This window comes from Oncorhynchus masou, unplaced genomic scaffold (genome assembly GCF_036934945.1).
Source record: "Oncorhynchus masou masou isolate Uvic2021 unplaced genomic scaffold, UVic_Omas_1.1 unplaced_scaffold_1024, whole genome shotgun sequence".
Classification (NCBI taxonomy): domain Eukaryota; kingdom Metazoa; phylum Chordata; class Actinopteri; order Salmoniformes; family Salmonidae; genus Oncorhynchus; species Oncorhynchus masou.
In genome coordinates, this window is record NW_026999929.1 from 189,101 (window position 1) to 196,924 (window position 7,824).

Below are 7,824 nucleotides of genomic sequence, written 5' to 3' on the forward strand. Positions count from 1 at the left end.
TAATATATTAATCACACTCTGTACCTCTAGAGGTTTAATATATTAATCACACTCTGTACCTCTAGAGGATAGTTTAATATATTAATCACACTCTGTACCTCTAGAGGTTTTAATATATTAATCACACTCTGTACCTCTAGAGGATAGTTTAATATATTAATCACACTCTGTACCTCTAGAGGTTTAATATATTAATCACACTCTGTACCACTAGAGGATAGTTTAATATATTAATCACACTCTGTACCTCTAGAGGTTTAATATATTAATCACACTCTGTACCTCTAGAGGATAGTTCAATATATTAATCACACTCTGTACCTCTAGAGGTTTAATATATTAATCACACTCTGTACCTCTAGAGGATAGTTTAATATATTAATCACACTCTGTACCTCTAGAGGATAGTTCAATATATTAATCACACTCTGTACCTCTAGACTCTAGAGGATAGTTCAATATATTAATCACACTCTGTACCTCTAGAGGATAGTTTAATATATTAATCACACTCTGTACCTCTAGAGGTTTAATATATTAATCACACTCTGTACCACTAGAGGTTTAATATATTAATCACACTCTGTACCACTAGAGGTTCAATATATTAATCACACTCTGTACCACTAGAGGTTTAATATATTAATCACACTCTGTACCTCTAGAGGATAGTTTAATATATTAATCACACTGTACCTCTAGAGGTTAAATATATTAATCACACTCTGTACCTCTAGAGGTTTAATATATTAATCACACTCTGTACCTCTAGAGGATAGTTTAATATATTAATCACACTCTGTACCACTAGAGGTTTAATATATTAATCACACTCTGTACCTCTAGAGGTTTCATATATTAATCACACTCTGTACCTCTAGAGGTTTAATATATTAATCACACTCTGTACCTCTAGAGGATAGTTTAATATATTAATCACACTCTGTACCTCTAGAGGTTTAATATATTAATCACACTCTGTACCTCTAGAGGATAGTTTAATATATTAATCACACTCTGTACCTCTAGAGGTTTAATATATTAATCACACTCTGTACCTCTAGAGGTTTAATATATTAATCACACTCTGTACCTCTAGAGGTTTAATATATTAATCACACTCTGTACCTCTAGAGGATAGTTTAATATATTAATCACACTCTGTACCTCTAGAGGATAGTTTAATATATTAATCACACTCTGTACCACTAGAGGATAGTTCAATATATTAATCACACTCTGTACCTCTAGAGGATAGTTCAATATATTAATCACACTCTGTACCTCTAGAGGTTTAATATATTAATCACACTCTGTACCTCTAGAGGATAGTTCAATATATTAATCACACTCTGTACCTCTAGAGGATAGTTCAATATATTAATCACACTCTGTACCTCTAGAGGATAGTTTAATATATTAATCACACTCTGTACCTCTAGAGGTTTAATATATTAATCACACTCTGTACCACTAGAGGTTTAATATATTAATCACACTCTGTACCTCTAGAGGTTTAATATATTAATCACACTCTGTACCTCTAGAGGTTTAATATATTAATCACACTCTGTACCTCTAGAGGTTTAATATATTAATCACACTCTGTACCACTAGAGGTTTAATATATTAATCACACTCTGTACCACTAGAGGTTCAATATATTAATCACACTCTGTACCACTAGAGGTTTAATATATTAATCACACTCTGTACCTCTAGAGGATAGTTTAATATATTAATCACACTCTGTACCTCTAGAGGTTTAATATATTAATCACACTCTGTACCTCTAGAGGTTTAATATATTAATCACACTCTGTACCTCTAGAGGATAGTTTAATATATTAATCACACTCTGTACCTCTAGAGGTTTTAATATATTAATCACACTCTGTACCTCTAGAGGATAGTTTAATATATTAATCACACTCTGTACCTCTAGAGGTTTAATATATTAATCACACTCTGTACCACTAGAGGATAGTTTAATATATTAATCACACTCTGTACCTCTAGAGGTTTAATATATTAATCACACTCTGTACCTCTAGAGGATAGTTCAATATATTAATCACACTCTGTACCTCTAGAGGTTTAATATATTAATCACACTCTGTACCTCTAGAGGATAGTTTAATATATTAATCACACTCTGTACCTCTAGAGGATAGTTCAATATATTAATCACACTCTGTACCTCTAGAGGTTAAATATATTAATCACACTCTGTACCTCTAGAGGATAGTTTAATATATTAATCACACTCTGTACCTCTAGAGGTTTAATATATTAATCACACTCTGTACCACTAGAGGTTTAATATATTAATCACACTCTGTACCACTAGAGGTTCAATATATTAATCACACTCTGTACCACTAGAGGTTTAATATATTAATCACACTCTGTACCTCTAGAGGATAGTTTAATATATTAATCACACTGTACCTCTAGAGGTTAAATATATTAATCACACTCTGTACCTCTAGAGGTTTAATATATTAATCACACTCTGTACCTCTAGAGGATAGTTTAATATATTAATCACACTCTGTACCACTAGAGGTTTAATATATTAATCACACTCTGTACCTCTAGAGGTTTCATATATTAATCACACTCTGTACCTCTAGAGGTTTAATATATTAATCACACTCTGTACCTCTAGAGGATAGTTTAATATATTAATCACACTCTGTACCTCTAGAGGTTTAATATATTAATCACACTCTGTACCTCTAGAGGTTTAATATATTAATCACACTCTGTACCTCTAGAGGTTTAATATATTAATCACACTCTGTACCACTAGAGGATAGTTTAATATATTAATCACACTCTGTACCTCTAGAGGATAGTTTAATATATTAATCACACTCTGTACCTCTAGAGGATAGTTCAATATATTAATCACACTCTGTACCTCTAGAGGTTTAATATATTAATCACACTCTGTACCTCTAGAGGTTTAATATATTAATCACACTCTGTACCACTAGAGGTTTAATATATTAATCACACTCTGTACCTCTAGAGGATAGTTTAATATATTAATCACACTCTGTACCTCTAGAGGTTTAATATATTAATCACACTCTGTACCTCTAGAGGTTTAATATATTAATCACACTCTGTATCTCTAGAGGTTTAATATATTAATCACACTCTGTACCTCTAGAGGATAGTTCAAATATTAATCACACTCTGTACCTCTAGAGGATAGTTCAATATATTAATCACACTCTGTACCTCTAGAGGATAGTTTAATATATTAATCACACTCTGTACCTCTAGAGGTTTAATATATTAATCACACTCTGTACCTCTAGAGGTTTAATATATTAATCACACTCTGTACCTCTAGAGGTTTAATATATTAATCACACTCTGTACCTCTAGAGGATAGTTTAATATATTAATCACACTCTGTACATCTAGAGGTTTAATATATTAATCACACTCTGTACCTCTAGAGGATAGTTTAATATATTAATCACACTCTGTACCTCTAGAGGTTTAATATATTAATCACACTCTGTACCTCTAGAGGTTTAATATATTAATCACACTCTGTACCTCTAGAGGTTTAATATATTAATCACACTCTGTACCTCTAGAGGATAGTTTAATATATTAATCACACTCTGTACCTCTAGAGGATAGTTTAATATATTAATCACACTCTGTACCACTAGAGGATAGTTCAATATATTAATCACACTCTGTACCTCTAGAGGATAGTTCAATATATTAATCACACTCTGTACCTCTAGAGGTTTAATATATTAATCACACTCTGTACCTCTAGAGGATAGTTCAATATATTAATCACACTCTGTACCTCTAGAGGATAGTTCAATATATTAATCACACTCTGTACCTCTAGAGGATAGTTTAATATATTAATCACACTCTGTACCTCTAGAGGTTTAATATATTAATCACACTCTGTACCACTAGAGGTTTAATATATTAATCACACTCTGTACCTCTAGAGGTTTAATATATTAATCACACTCTGTACCTCTAGAGGTTTAATATATTAATCACACTCTGTACCTCTAGAGGTTTAATATATTAATCACACTCTGTACCACTAGAGGTTTAATATATTAATCACACTCTGTACCACTAGAGGTTCAATATATTAATCACACTCTGTACCACTAGAGGTTTAATATATTAATCACACTCTGTACCTCTAGAGGATAGTTTAATATATTAATCACACTCTGTACCTCTAGAGGTTTAATATATTAATCACACTCTGTACCTCTAGAGGTTTAATATATTAATCACACTCTGTACCTCTAGAGGATAGTTTAATATATTAATCACACTCTGTACCTCTAGAGGTTTTAATATATTAATCACACTCTGTACCTCTAGAGGATAGTTTAATATATTAATCACACTCTGTACCTCTAGAGGTTTAATATATTAATCACACTCTGTACCACTAGAGGATAGTTTAATATATTAATCACACTCTGTACCTCTAGAGGTTTAATATATTAATCACACTCTGTACCTCTAGAGGATAGTTCAATATATTAATCACACTCTGTACCTCTAGAGGTTTAATATATTAATCACACTCTGTACCTCTAGAGGATAGTTTAATATATTAATCACACTCTGTACCTCTAGAGGATAGTTCAATATATTAATCACACTCTGTACCTCTAGAGGTTAAATATATTAATCACACTCTGTACCTCTAGAGGATAGTTTAATATATTAATCACACTCTGTACCTCTAGAGGTTTAATATATTAATCACACTCTGTACCACTAGAGGTTTAATATATTAATCACACTCTGTACCACTAGAGGTTCAATATATTAATCACACTCTGTACCACTAGAGGTTTAATATATTAATCACACTCTGTACCTCTAGAGGATAGTTTAATATATTAATCACACTGTACCTCTAGAGGTTAAATATATTAATCACACTCTGTACCTCTAGAGGTTTAATATATTAATCACACTCTGTACCTCTAGAGGATAGTTTAATATATTAATCACACTCTGTACCACTAGAGGTTTAATATATTAATCACACTCTGTACCTCTAGAGGTTTCATATATTAATCACACTCTGTACCTCTAGAGGTTTAATATATTAATCACACTCTGTACCTCTAGAGGATAGTTTAATATATTAATCACACTCTGTACCTCTAGAGGTTTAATATATTAATCACACTCTGTACCTCTAGAGGTTTAATATATTAATCACACTCTGTACCTCTAGAGGTTTAATATATTAATCACACTCTGTACCACTAGAGGATAGTTTAATATATTAATCACACTCTGTACCTCTAGAGGATAGTTTAATATATTAATCACACTCTGTACCTCTAGAGGATAGTTCAATATATTAATCACACTCTGTACCTCTAGAGGTTTAATATATTAATCACACTCTGTACCTCTAGAGGTTTAATATATTAATCACACTCTGTACCACTAGAGGTTTAATATATTAATCACACTCTGTACCTCTAGAGGATAGTTTAATATATTAATCACACTCTGTACCTCTAGAGGTTTAATATATTAATCACACTCTGTACCTCTAGAGGTTTAATATATTAATCACACTCTGTATCTCTAGAGGTTTAATATATTAATCACACTCTGTACCTCTAGAGGATAGTTCAAATATTAATCACACTCTGTACCTCTAGAGGATAGTTCAATATATTAATCACACTCTGTACCTCTAGAGGATAGTTTAATATATTAATCACACTCTGTACCTCTAGAGGTTTAATATATTAATCACACTCTGTACCTCTAGAGGTTTAATATATTAATCACACTCTGTACCTCTAGAGGTTTAATATATTAATCACACTCTGTACCTCTAGAGGATAGTTTAATATATTAATCACACTCTGTACATCTAGAGGTTTAATATATTAATCACACTCTGTACCTCTAGAGGTTTAATATATTAATCACACTCTGTACCTCTAGAGGTTTAATATATTAATCACACTCTGTACCTCTAGAGGTTTAATATATTAATCACACTCTGTACCTCTAGAGGATAGTTTAATATATTAATCACACTCTGTACCACTAGAGGATAGTTTAATATATTAATCACACTCTGTACCTCTAGAGGTTAAATATATTAATCACACTCTGTACCTCTAGAGGTTTAATATATTAATCACACTCTGTACCTCTAGAGGATAGTTTAATATATTAATCACACTCTGTACCTCTAGAGGTTTAATATATTAATCACACTCTGTACCTCTAGAGGTTTAATATATTAATCACACTCTGTACCTCTAGAGGATAGTTTAATATATTAATCACACTCTGTACCTCTAGAGGATAGTTTAATATATTAATCACACTCTGTACCTCTAGAGGTTTAATATATTAATCACACTCTGTACCTCTAGAGGTTCAATATATTAATCACACTCTGTACCTCTAGAGGTTTAATATATTAATCACACTCTGTACCTCTAGAGGATAGTTTAATATATTAATCACACTCTGTACCACTAGAGGTTTAATATATTAATCACACTCTGTACCTCTAGAGGATAGTTTAATATATTAATCACACTCTGTACCTCTAGAGGTTTAATATATTAATCACACTCTGTACCTCTAGAGGTTTAATATATTAATCACACTCTGTACCACTAGAGGTTTAATATATTAATCACACTCTGTACCTCTAGAGGATAGTTTAATATATTAATCACAATCTGTACCTCTAGAGGTTTAATATATTAATCACACTCTGTACCACTAGAGGTTTAATATATTAATCACACTCTGTACCTCTAGAGGTTTAATATATTAATCACACTCTGTACCTCTAGAGGATAGTTTAATATATTAATCACACTCTGTACCTCTAGAGGATAGTTTAATATATTAATCACACTCTGTACCTCTAGAGGTTTAATATATTAATCACACTCTGTATCTCTAGAGGTTTAATATATTAATCACACTCTGTACCACTAGAGGTTTAATATATTAATCACACTCTGTACCTCTAGAGGTTTAATATATTAATCACACTCTGTACCTCTAGAGGATAGTTTAATATATTAATCACACTCTGTACCTCTAGAGGATAGTTTAATATATTAATCACACTCTGTACCACTAGAGGTTTAATATATTAATCACACTCTGTACCTCTAGAGGTTTAATATATTAATCACACTCTGTACCTCTAGAGGTTTAATATATTAATCACACTCTGTACCTCTAGAGGTTTAATATATTAATCACACTCTGTACCTCTAGAGGATAGTTTAATATATTAATCACACTCTGTACCTCTAGAGGATAGTTTAATATATTAATCACACTCTGTACCTCTAGAGGATAGTTTAATATATTAATCACACTCTGTACCTCTAGAGGTTTAATATATTAATCACACTCTGTATCTCTAGAGGTTTAATATATTAATCACACTCTGTACCTCTAGAGGTTTAATATATTAATCACACTCTGTACCTCTAGAGGATAGTTTAATATATTAATCACACTCTGTACCTCTAGAGGTTTAATATATTAATCACACTCTGTACCTCTAGAGGTTTAATATATTTATCACACTCTGTACCTCTAGAGGTTTAATATATTAATCACACTCTGTACCTCTAGAGGATAGTTTAATATATTAATCACACTCTGTACCTCTAGAGGTTTAATATATTAATCACACTCTGTACCTCTAGAGGTTTAATATATTAATCACACTCTGTACCTCTAGAGGTTTAATATATTAATCACACTCTGTACCTCTAGAGGTTTAAT